The sequence below is a fragment of the Herpailurus yagouaroundi genome, unplaced genomic scaffold (genome assembly GCF_014898765.1).
Source record: "Herpailurus yagouaroundi ecotype Mexico unplaced genomic scaffold, PumYag 203, whole genome shotgun sequence".
Lineage (NCBI taxonomy): Eukaryota > Metazoa > Chordata > Mammalia > Carnivora > Felidae > Herpailurus > Herpailurus yagouaroundi.
In genome coordinates, this window is record NW_024412434.1 from 11,495,252 (window position 1) to 11,507,864 (window position 12,613).

Genomic DNA, 12,613 nt, shown 5'->3' on the forward strand with positions numbered 1-12,613 from the left:
TCAGATGTCCTAACGGCCCTTGTACTGATTTACCTGCTGTTTACACAAGCGGGACGGCTTGTAAGAACGGATGAATGAATGTGCAGTGTCTGGGCCACCCTGTCCCCCCCGGAAAACAGACGCACTGAGCGCTCACCACTGTTTCGCTACGTGCCTCACGCCATACTCCACGCGGGCGTCCACGCCGGCTACGGCGGAGACAGGTGGCTTCTGTTGACCCAGCTGCCTTGCAAGTCGGGGTGGGGGGTGCAAGGTGAGAGAAGGTCTGGTTTACGTCTCCCATCTCTTCCTTCCCGTCACGTTCAGAGCAATTTCCTTTCACTTTTCTGAAACGTTTCAGGGCACGGTCTGGAGAGTATGCGCATGGCCTCGTCATGAGGAGAGCTGTAATTCACCATCAGGAGTTTGAAAGCTGCGGTGAATCAGGATGAGTTAAATATCCTCCAGTACGAAGCACACAGGTCACTCTCGAGAGAGGACCCTAAGGTCCTCGAGTGCCCGGTGAAGAACCAGGCAGGCTAATTTCCTAAGCAATATCCTGGTGCTGTGCAGGATTTGACTTCACCTGTCCGGCTCGTGCTCTCCAAAGAACAGCTCATTCAGGAGAACTCACCCCAAAATGTGGTTCATTCTGGGTGTGTCCAACCATCGCGTCCCCACACTCTGGCGTCCTTTCTTCGCCAGACCCTCCTCTGCGTGACCTACCTTGGGAGGCTGCAGCCTTTGTGAATTTGTTCTTCCCAGTGGTGTATTGAGTGTTCCTCTATTGATGCCCCTTCTTCCTTTCATTAACTGGCACGATAAGCAAAGTGGAAGCAATTTATTTCTTTTGAGTTAGTATTAAAAAAGAACATGCTAGTAAATATTCAGCATTACCTCAACAGGAAATAATTTTTATGCTCTGGTAAGGATAACAGTCTTGTGGAAATTTATTTCTATTTCCTCTCTCTCATTCATTTCTTTATTGGCTTTTAAAAAATTACATATGATAAAAGGAAATCTAAAATGTGCTTATGAGCATGAAGACGGCATGGTGAAGGGAAGTAATTATGATGTTGGGAAATTTCAAGTCCGTCTTGCTTACACTGTTAAAATTGGAAAGGCGGTCATTTGTGAGGTCTTCGCGAAACTATTAATGTTTCATTTGATCATAAATGGAATGTCTCCCAGACACGAGACAGACAGACTGTTGCCAAAATTATTCAATTCTCAGCAAAGAGATGGTCCAGTCAGTGGTTAGCTGACGGCTATATTTAAGAGGAGCGTTATTTCCACAAATATTTTGACATGGGAAGCACTGGTGAGCCCTCCAGTACCGGGACCCAGCTGACGTAACACTGCCCAACGGTGATTAAAGATCCCAGTCTGGAACAGAATAAAGGGATGTTAAATAAATCACTCAGCTTCCAAGCCACAGTCAGTAACTGTGTGGAGCTGCAGGACAGATAAAAGAAAAATGTGCTTCTCTCACTGATACTTAATCTTCTGGGATACTCCTGTATCATCCAGGCCAAGGACAACCTCCTTTTGCACCTAAAATAGTTACAGTTTATAAAACAGTATCTTCTCTCTACCGCTTGTAACAGATAGTGCAAATAAGTCCCCGTTTTTCATCCCCATCTCCCTGCACACTCACGCATTTCCCGTAAGGACGCTATTTGTTTATGCATCTCCCTTTGGGGCTTCTAGATTTGTTCTAGTGGTAAGTCATTTCTGTCACCCAAATAGAACTTTTCAGTGCCTTCGACTCTATTTTTCCTTTCCTGACTGTTCCCTGAACTCCCATTTGGCTTGTCAACACGCACTCTGCAACATATAATACATTGCTTTGTTTATTGACGATGTTTCTCATTCTATGAAGGGTTTTCGATGGTTACGGACACCCCTATCCACAGACACAAGACGGTCACCCAGCCGTCTGCAGCTTACAATTGTGATTCTATTTCGCGGACCCCTGAACTCGGGGAACCACACACAGATCTGATACTCCTATCCCCATGTGATTGGTTAGGAAAAGGAAGCGTCAGGAGTTTCGAACCTCGCCCAACTTCGCGTGGTGACAAAGTCATGAGGCGGCAAGAATGCCCGTCTTCAGGTTCGCCACCGTGTCCCTGCTTCCTTCACAGTTTAAGTGGGAAACCACGTGTCCTCTAAGACACTGTGTGCTGCTCTGAGAGGAACCGTGCCCCCAAGGCCTTCCCCGCAGGGACTACTGAATGTTTATCTGCTTGAGCTCTGAACTTCAGCAGGCAGCGTGATGAACTCGGCTTGAGCAGTACCTTGTCTGCTTCACTCTCTGATCCAGATTTTCATAGCAAAGGAAAAAAATAATAGACATCTCAGGGGACTTTGGATCCAATTATCCAGACACTGTCTTGATTACTACTAGGTTTTATCTACTTGCCTCAAAATTAGTTACATGTATGGTAGTATATGTCTGTATACATTACACTTGCATACACGTACTTCTCTGTTCTGTATCACTGATTATCACTATACAGATATCACTGCATCACTAGTCATATATGTGCAAACGTGTATATACACACACATAGACTTTCATCGGTCACAGATGCCACATGACTTACGGGATAAAATGTCTAGGCTTCCTTTGATTAGCATTCCTCACCTCTCTGACTCCAATCCCAATGCCGAGTGACATTCCTGGGACCGTATCTCTCAGAGGTGTATGAATCACTGAAAGAGCTATTATAATTCTGTCATTGTATCCTATGCCCCTCTAACCTTTCATCAGGGAAACTGACCAAGTTGACTATACCACGAGTGAAAAAAGTTGATATAACACTATAAAGCTTTAAGATGTTCACAACAATGTTAAGAATATTTTTACTACGTTTTTTAAATAAGTCATCATTTTTTTAAGTTAGTTTATTTTGAGAGAGAGCGCACGAGCATGAGCAGCGGAGGGACAGAGAGAGAGATAGAGAGAGAGAGGGAGAGGGAGAGGGAGAAAGAATCCCAAGCAGGCTCCTCGTTGCCAGCCCAGAGCCTGATGTGGGGATCGAACTCATGCCTGTGAGACCATGACCTGGGCCGAAATCACGAGTCAGATGCTCAACCGACTGAACCACCCAGGCGCCCCTCGATGTAAGAATTTTTGAAAAAAAAAAAAAAATCTCGGTTTGATGATATGACATATCCTCACCGTATCTCAACAAAATGATGACATTCTGTATAGAATTTTATGCTCACAGACACAGCTTAAGGATAGATATTTCTCAGTGGAAAAAATGGTGTGTAAACAAATCGACGGCTGATAGATGCCAAGCTGGAAAACAAATGGTCTTTTGTTCTTGGTCGGTCGCTGTCCTGTCACATCCCAGGACCCCTGTGGCAGTGTCCAAGAGTGTTCCCTGGTATGTGGACTCCTTCAGGTCCACTCCCTGTCCCTCTTTCCTCATGACTTTTCTGGAATCGCCCCTGTGGACCCGGGTTACAAGTGAGGTCCTTCTAATGGCATCACCCCACTGCCTGTATGCTGCTCTGTTTTCATATCAATCAAAGCAAAGCATGTGCTGGTTCTATTAGCAAAGAATAGAACAAACACACAACACAAGGTGAGTTATGCCAGCAGAGTCAGTTTAAAAGGGAATTTTACACAAAACCACAATGAGATACCACCTTATACCTGTCAGAATGGCTAAAATTAACAACCCAGCAAACAACAGATGTCAGAGAGGATGTGGGAAAGGGGAACCCTCTTGCACCGTTGGTGGGAATGCAGACTGGTGCAGCCGCTCTGGGAACCAGTGTGGAGGTTCCTCAAAAAATTAAAAGAGAACTACTCTACGACCCAGCATTTGCACTACTGGGCATTTGTCCAAAGGATACAAAAATGCTGATTCAAAGGGGCACATGCACCCCAACATTTATAGCAGCACTATCAACAATAGCCAAAGTATGCAAAGAGCCCAACTGTCCATTGATGGGTGAATGGATAAAGAAGATGTGGTATATATATACAATGGAGTATTACTCAGCAATCAAAAAGAATGAAATCTTGCCATTTGCAACTACGTGGATGGAACTGGAGGGCGTTATGCTAAGTGAAATTAGTCCCTCAGAGAAAGACAAAAATCCTATGACTTCACTCATATGAGAACTTTAAGAGACAAAACAGATGAACATAAGGGAAGGGAAACAAAAATAATATAAAAACAGGGAGGGGGCCAAAACAGAAGAAACTCATAAATATGGAGAACAAACTGAGGGTTGCTGTCAGGGAGGTGGGTGGGTGGGATGAGCTAAATAGGTGATGGGCATTAAGGAGCACTTGTTGGGATGAGCACTGGGTGGTGTATGTAAGTGATAAATCACTAAATTCTATTCCTGAAATCATTATTACTATATGTTAACTAACCACATATTAACTAACTTGGATTCAAATTAAACATAAAAATGAAAGTAAATAAAAATAAATGGTAAAAAAGAGGCTTCTGATGTACGATTTTTTAGTTCTGCTGTTATTCTGACCTTCAGCTGAACAGTATTAACAAATGTATCAAAAGCAGCAAGGATCCTGTGAGGGGAAGAGCCCCAGAGGATAACACTGAAGGACAGTAATTCACAAACCCACCAAGTTCAATTTTCCCTTAAAACAAACATGACAAAACAACAATGGAGATCCAGATCAAAACAGCCCTTGTGCCAATTCTTCATGGCTTCAGAAGAGCCAATCGCTCTTCTCTTTAGCAACAACTTTCAACCCCTCAAGCAACTTTCAAACCCTAAAGAAGTTCCATGGGTATCCCAGGTGTATCGAGTGTGTGAGCTGAGAAAATTCTCTCCTGTAAGACTGAAAATAGATGCCATTTGTTGTATAATTATATAGACTCATAAATTTCCCAGCTCTCATTAGTTATGAAAGAATCTAAAAGGTTCCAGGCCTATAAATTAAATGAATATATCTTTGAAAACGTGTCTGTCTTCCTCAGGTGTGACTGGAGGTGTGGAGAAAATCACAAGAGCAGCTGCAAGTTTGGACCAAGCCAGGGGTCCCGGATGCCCCCATTCAGGGTGTCTTCCAACAGTCGTTGAAGCATGGTGGAACCTGCATTCAGAACCAGATGCTAACATCAGGTTCATTATACATAAACGAGAAGTCTCATCTAGACTGTCTCTATATGATCACATTCTGTGTATCCATGACATATTTTCTAAATAGTCATTCTGTATACCAAGCTCAGGATTAAGACTGATGACGGGGGAAAAGGATCTTTAAGACGTCCTTCTCACCTTTTAAGAGCTTACTTTCTAGCAGGGATAATGAGGCACGTACATGAATATTCAAAGTAAGACAAAGCAAGAAGAACTCTGGCAAGCGTTCAATGAGTGCAATACACAAATATTCTCGGAATCTACAGAAGGGTAAGATTCTTCTCTGTCACATCTGTGTGACATCTGTGTCTCATCTCTTCTCCGAAGAGGTGAGATGAAATGAATCCACACATTATGAGCAAGACCTCAGTAGGGAAGAAAGAAAGAGGTTGCTTTCTTAGGTATTCCAGGCAGGAAGTAAGGCGTCGTTAGAGACCAGAGATGGGGAACGCCAAGTGACCCAGAGGAACAGACAGATCTCTGACCCGAACAGCAAATGGTTCTCCATTTTAACCTACATTGGAAGCACTTGCTAAAATACAGATTAATGGGCCCCACTTCCAGAGTGTCTGAGATAGTAGGTCAGGGGTTGGGCCTGAGAATTTGCATTTCTAACAGGTCCCCAGGTGATGCTAAGCTGCTGGTCCATGGAATGTTCTTGAAGAACCACTGCTCTAGGGAGTAAAGGGGAGTGGGAAGTGCCCATCAAAATCTTCCTTCTGGTGTGGGTTTGGTTAAATCCTAATTCAGGAAGCTGACCTTCTTAAACTTTGGGTGACAATTTTAATTACTTACGATTTCTCTATAAATAAATACTTTCAACTAAATCTGCCAGGAGAAAACGGAAAAATGGCAAGGAAACTCATGTTTTTGAAGACTTCCTATTTACCAATGCTTTCCAAAACCAGCTCATTTAATTCCCAGCAGATTCCCATCAGATAAACATTACAATCCCCATTTTACAGATGAGGAACTGGGGCCCAGAGACTTCAAATGTCTTACCCAAAGTCAAATAACAGGGCCAGGATCTATGAAGTGCCAGAAAAATCTCACACTCGAGTGTCAAGAAATCAGTGTGGAGGCTCGAGCTTCTTTGAATACTCTTCAAAGGAAGGCAGCAGTTCAGGGATCCCTAAGGTCAGTATTCTCACCATGTAAAATCGGGTTCAGAAATACCTGAACAAAGTCATCTGTATCGAATGTTACAGAAGACACAAGAGAACAGTAACATAGACCAGACCATGTTACCGTTATCTACAAATGTGGGGAAAAACCACCTTCCAAATGATGACCCCAGGACGTCCGTGAGCCCCACAAGAGGGCTCCATTTCAAAGAAATACCTTTGTGTGTTCAGTTCAAATATCACGTCAAGTCAGCCAGCAAGCCAGTGGACATGGCTCAGAAATCTGAGATGGTCAGCAAAACCACTACTTCTCCTTATTTGGATAAATAACAGCCTCCAAGACAACCAGTTTGGGAGCTGTGCATACCCCGAGGCTGGGTTTGGCAAGCCTCTCCACCCACGCCCTGCCTGGCCTTGCCCTGTTCGACAGCTGGGGGAGTTTGGCCAGTCACCGCTTCCCACTGGGTTCCAACACTGCCAGAAGCCTCCCGCTCCGAGATGGGATCTGCTTCCCTGTGTCCCAAGAAATGCCGGACTTTGGGCATTCCTACATTCAAAGGAAGCCCTGCGTCCCCAAATCTCAGCAGCTCACGAGAAACAAATGGAGAGCCACTAGCTCAGTGACTCTATGTTAAAGAAGTCACGGTCCAGGGGCACCTGGGCGGCTCAGTCGGTTACGCGACAGACTTCAGCTCAGGTCGAGATCTCACAGTTCGTGAGTCCGAGCCCTGCGTCGGGCTCTGTGCTGACAGCTCAGAGCCTGGAGCCTGATTTGGATTCTGAGTCTCCCTCTCTCTCTGCCCCTCCCCTGCTCATACTCTGTCTCTCTCTCCCCTTCAAAATCAACAAACATTAAAAAAAAATTAAAAAAAAAAAAAAAAAAGGGAAGTCACGGTCCATATGACAAAGCTTCCACATCGGGTGAGGGGGTGGACATGGTGTAGTTGTCTCCACCACCCCCCGCACCCACACAAAACCACGGGAAAGAATCCTCTGTCACACAGGAGGCAAGACAGGTAAAGACAATGCTCTGTAATCTACGGAGCCTTTCGAAGTTCATGACTAGCGGCCAGAGCTTTCAACCCACTTCAAAAGCAACATAGGGACAAAGCTTCTCCCAGGGAGGACAGGAAGAGAGGGGTGAATACACAGACAAAGGGAGTTTCTTATACTTGGTGCAATGAGACACAGGCTTCATTCCGATGGCCCTCAACCTCAACTTGTCCTTCAACAGGCTGCAGTCTACAAGTTAGTTTCCAAAACAAAACATTTTTAAGGGTCTAATCATCCTCTTCCATCAGTACTCCTCCGCACCATGACGCCCAGGGAAGGCGGTGGGTCGTGGTGGAATGAGTACTGGATGCTGAATGAAAACACTCTGTTTCTCCTCCTGAGGATCTCCTCGCTTGTGCTCTTACCGCCATGATTGTGGCTCCGCCACCGAACTTTTCTGAACCTCTGGTTCTGCTGCTCGGTGGCTTCAGGAACACCTCCTATTTCTGTGAACATCAAGTGAGTTGAATTACTCTTGTATGGCTTGCACGCAGGGAAGCGTGAACCGCGTGGGTTATTATTAAAATTGCCCACAAGCATTCATGGGCTCACTCAAATGAGAGCAAAATGAATAGAATGGATAATGTTCACTTTAATATATTCATAGGAGCACGATGAGAATGACACACTTTCATGAGATACACAAGCTCCCAGAAAGAAAGAATGGATGGAGCTTCTGAAAGGAAGCGTGCCATGCCGTATTATGTTCCAAAGACATACCCTTGAGAAAAAAGTCTGGTTATAGGCAATGGACTCACAGTCAAGAAAGCGCTTTCCCTCATTCCCATTCCCGAATTAATGGGCGATTCTGAAGCCGGGTTAGGCTCAGTGAAAGATTTCTAATCAACTTTATACTGATAGAGATTCAAACGTCAGTTATTTATAAAAATTACACGACGGGCCGTTATCCACATCTCCGCTCTTGCCCTTCTCCTTCCCTTTTGTGGCGCCACCTGGGAGAACCTGTCTTTGGGAAAGAATCTTGCCTGTAGCCAGAATAGAAGTTTTGGGTAGTGAGGGCAAGGATGAACCAATAAGCTAGACACAAGTTTTTTGGATCCTTTCAGAATTCCAACTATATTGTTCATTCTAGTCTCCCACATCTATATTAAAAGCAGGCATCTGTGTGCTTTAGGATAGTCCTTGATAGAAAAACAGCTATCTTGCCATATTGCTCAAAAGATAGTTTTTGGTGCTCTTTTTTCTTTCTTTCCCTTTCTTTTTCTTTCTTTCTCGAACTGTGGTTATTTATTTATTTATTTATTTATTTATTTATTTATTGCAAAGCGTGGTGATTTAATGCAAGTGTCATGGAAGGACGCCTGGGTGGCTCAGTCAGTTAGGCATCTGACTTCGGCTCAGGTCATGATCTCACCGTTTGTGAGTTCGAACCCCACGTCAGGCTCTGTGCGGACAGCTCACAGCCTGGAGCCTGCTTCAGATTCTGTGTCTCCCTCTATCTCTGTCCCTCCCCTGCTCGCGCTGTCTCCCGCCGTCTCTCTCAAAGATAAATAAAACATAAAAAAATTAAAAAAAAAAATGCTGTCATGGAACTTACAGGTCGAGATGGCCCTTCACATATATTCACTGCATCTACATTTAAAATACAAAAGAAGGTTTGGGTAGTTTTTATATTATTAAAATGGACTATATACAGGAGTACTTATCTATGGATAGAAATTCTCTATCAAAATTAAAAATCTCAAAATACCACATCTGAATCGTTTTTATGCTCTAGTCACAAAGTGATACTGAACAAAAACTTATTAGCATTTCCCTAAATTTCTTCGGATCATTGTTACGAATAATAAAAATACAGAAACATTTTAAAACAACATATTTCAGTCTTAAAATGGTCATATTAACATAATTATAGCCTTAGGTTGCCAAGAGTGGCACATTTCTCATTTTCATGAGAATGCAGAGGTTCACCCAGATCGCAAGCTAATAGGCTCCTTGGTCTAAATATATACAATAAAATCTAAAGCAAATTTCTGAAGCATTAAGATCAGAACCCTGGAGATATCTAGTAAGTAATTTGCGCTGCAGTGGAGCAGATTTTTTTGTTTTGCAGTTACACAGCTGCTAGGAAATATATTTTTAGATTTGCTTTTAAAAGCAAGCAAAAATGGTATCCACTTTGTAGATATGTATCCAGAATGTTCCCTCAGTCCCTCCTATAAGGAGTCCACCATGTACAGAATGCTCTCTCGGTCGCCTTCCTTCTTGTTAAGTCAGTGCAAGGAACAGCTCTAGACGCTCATCCTAGACGAAAGCTATCACACCCTGACTGTGATACCTAATGCTCTGGAGGCTTGCTTTATGAAAAACATGCATTGAAGTTTAAGCAGGTCTCTGCTATTTCTGAATCACCTCATCACTGACATCGTTACGATTTCTTACTGTTGTTGGGGTTTGTGTTTGACTGCTCTTCCTAAGATATCAAGGGCAAATGAAAAGGCACAGGTTCAGAGAGTTAAATCAGAACAAGGGAAAGCATGAACTTTGATTTCACAGGAAAAGAAAAAATAAAAAGAAAGAAATCAAGTACATGTGTCGATCAACCGAGAGAAACGTATTTTCTGTATTTCAGGAATATGGAGTGAGTTAGCGCCACCTGAACCACGAGAAGGCGCCCCTCTGGCTTAAATGGCACACTGGATAGTCACCCCTTCTATCCGGAGAGCCTCAAATCAAGAAATCTGCACAAAAATGATTTAATGAACAGCTTTTCTTTTGTGCCAAATGACAAGGTGCCGGAGTTCTTCAGAACTCCTAAATGGGAATTAGTTCTGATTCTGACATCAAAACGGTTCATTTTTTCAACCATATAATCTTTAATGATGTTTTGCTCTGTCTTCACAAACCCCTGACTGGCCCCTTGTCTCAAAGCCTCCGTTTTTACAGTTTACTCAGTAATAAGACACCGTCACCATTTTGGCCACTTTCTCATACCAACTGTGCTATTACCCATTTAATGATTTTCTTTAAGTCAATGTTATTATTGATTGATTGATTGATTGATTGGTTGGTTGGTTGAGTTAAGGAGGCTTCACATCCAGTGTGGAGCCCCGTGTGGGGCTTGAACTCATGACCCTGAGATCAAGACCTGAGCTGAGAACAGTCGGACACTTAGCCAGGTGGCCCAGGTGGCCCAAGTCAATTTTAAATTGACCTTTTTTTTTTTTACTTAGTTGTGGTGAAGGAAAAATATTCATTAACTCTCAAGCTGTTTGTGCTACTTACCTAATATTCATTAAAACATTACACAATTATTAAAATTTCAAAACCTGTTTTACGAGGTCCCACCTAAAATCACTGGTTCCTCGTGAAAAACGACTTTGAAAGTCATCCGAATGGAAATACATTAACATTTCAAACAGTTACCGTAGAAGCCATTTTCCTTAGCAAAAAGGCTGACTTTTGAAAATAAGGTTATAAGACTACACACCCCTTTTAAGCCAGTATGTATTGTTTTATTCAAAGCATCCCATAATTTGAAGCAGCTGCTGTTTTTCAGATGACTTGAGGGCTTATTCTCCTTCAATAAAAATATTGGATCATCTCAATCTGGTTAGTTCAAAATCCATTTATTTTTGGTCCAGGCCCATGCATTTCCAATTAATGAGGTTTGGCCCCACTCTAGACACGTGCTGCTCTGGATGGTAGGTGAGGCCCGGCTATATTCAACTACAACAATGGCTGGCTAGGAGAAGTCAGGTAGGCAACACTTTGCTAAATCAATCAAGTGAGACCCAGTGGGGCCAGAGCAAAAGCAGGGAAGCCCTGGGGGATGGACAAAGGGTTAGCCTGAGGGACAGGTGGCCCGGGTTCCAGCCCTGTATTTGTTCCTTCCTTGTCTTGTGATCTTGTCACTCCAAGTCTTTGCAACCACGCTAGACCCCCTAAGTCTCACCGGATGGGTTCTAAAAGCTGATGCACGGGGCCGTCTCTCCACCTCCGAAACCCTAGGATTCCGAATAAGTCAGGCCCGTTGCTTGAGGTGGTACCAACTACTAGGTCAGGTATCTCCCCGACCCAAATCTACAGGAGCAGACAGAGTATCGCTCCTGCAAAAATGACGCGCAAGCCAAGGGATCAGCAACCTGATGGGAAGAAAAGCAGGGCGGAGAGGAAATGGCTTGCCAACAGTCGATATGGATGTACCTTAAAAATATATTTTTTTTCTCTGTAAGAAACTAACATGACTCCCCTCCACCTCACGCACAAATTTAAATAAAAGCAACACACACTTACCTGAGAAATTTTAGAAGAAGTGTAAAGGAAAGAATGGTCATCTGGAAGCCCTCTATTGGGCAAGATCGTGGACGGAGGGAGCCTGTGCATACTTGGTAGGAAACAATTTCCTACGGTCTGGGTTACCCTGATGGGGACCCACAAAGAAGACAGAAAAGCTAAACCCCGGGAAGAAAGCAGCATGTAGGTGCACCGGTTACAACCTGAAAATACCAGGACATATGCTCCCAGTCAAAGGCAATTTCCGCTAACATCTGTATTTACAAGAGCCAAGAAAAGGGATGTGGTTTGGATATCAAAGGGAGGGTGTGGTGCAAACCTCTCCTGAGCTCTCCTGCACTGGCACAGGATTCTTTGGGAACAACCCCAGTACCTGCTAAAGGAAGGTCCTGCTCCAATCGCTTTCAGTTGAGGCGGCTGCTCAGCCAGCCCCGGATTTCATGCAGAAATGGTGTTGGAAGCTGGCTGTCTCGATCCCGAAGCCCAAGTGCGATGCTGGGAAGAAAGAACAGCTGCATCCCCTGTTGACGCCGTTGGCAGTGATGACTTCGCATCACAAATCACCAGGATATTTTTGTGGCTGGAGTGGATGGATGCCTCAGTCTCCAGGAGGGGGTGAGGGGAGCAGCAGTCCCTGGTCCCGAGGTGGCTCGGCTGGCTGCCCCCACTCCAGAGCCCTCCGCCTTCAACGTTATTCAACGTTCTCCCTGTCCTCCCCCAACGGCTCTGCCGGAAGCCTGACAGGCTGCGTAGCCTGGCATGTGGGCAGCTCTCCATTCAAAGACACTTTCTCACTTCCAGATCAAGCTCACGAATAAGCTCCCTGACCCGGGTCTATGAAACCAGTTTTCGAGTGACACGGCACAGGAAGCAAAGAAGGAAGGAGCAAAGAGGAAAGGGTAGTTTGTCTGAAACTATCCCCACACTGCCTCCTGTTTACCGTTCTCGTTCCACTCAGAGTAAGTTGTAACCAAGTCTCTGACACAACAACCAGTCTGATAGTAGGTTTTGGATGCTACAGATCTAAACCAACCAACCAACCAACCAACCTCCCCCCCCCC

The 12,613-nt window shown here is 44.2% G+C and overlaps 1 protein-coding gene across 22 annotated transcripts in view; it reads right to left on the reverse strand.

Annotated features, from left to right (window-relative positions):
• Window positions 1-12,613, reverse strand: part of KIAA1217 (KIAA1217 ortholog) — a 398,770-nt gene that overhangs the window by 72,694 nt on the left and 313,463 nt on the right. The window contains exon 1 of one of the 22 annotated variants that reach the window (XM_040451209.1): window positions 11,926-12,218. The exons of the other annotated variants lie outside the window; for them this stretch is intronic. The gene's annotated coding sequence lies outside the window, so the exon portion shown is untranslated. Of the gene's footprint in view, window positions 1-11,925; window positions 12,219-12,613 lie in introns of those variants that run through there. 22 annotated transcript variants of the gene reach the window in all.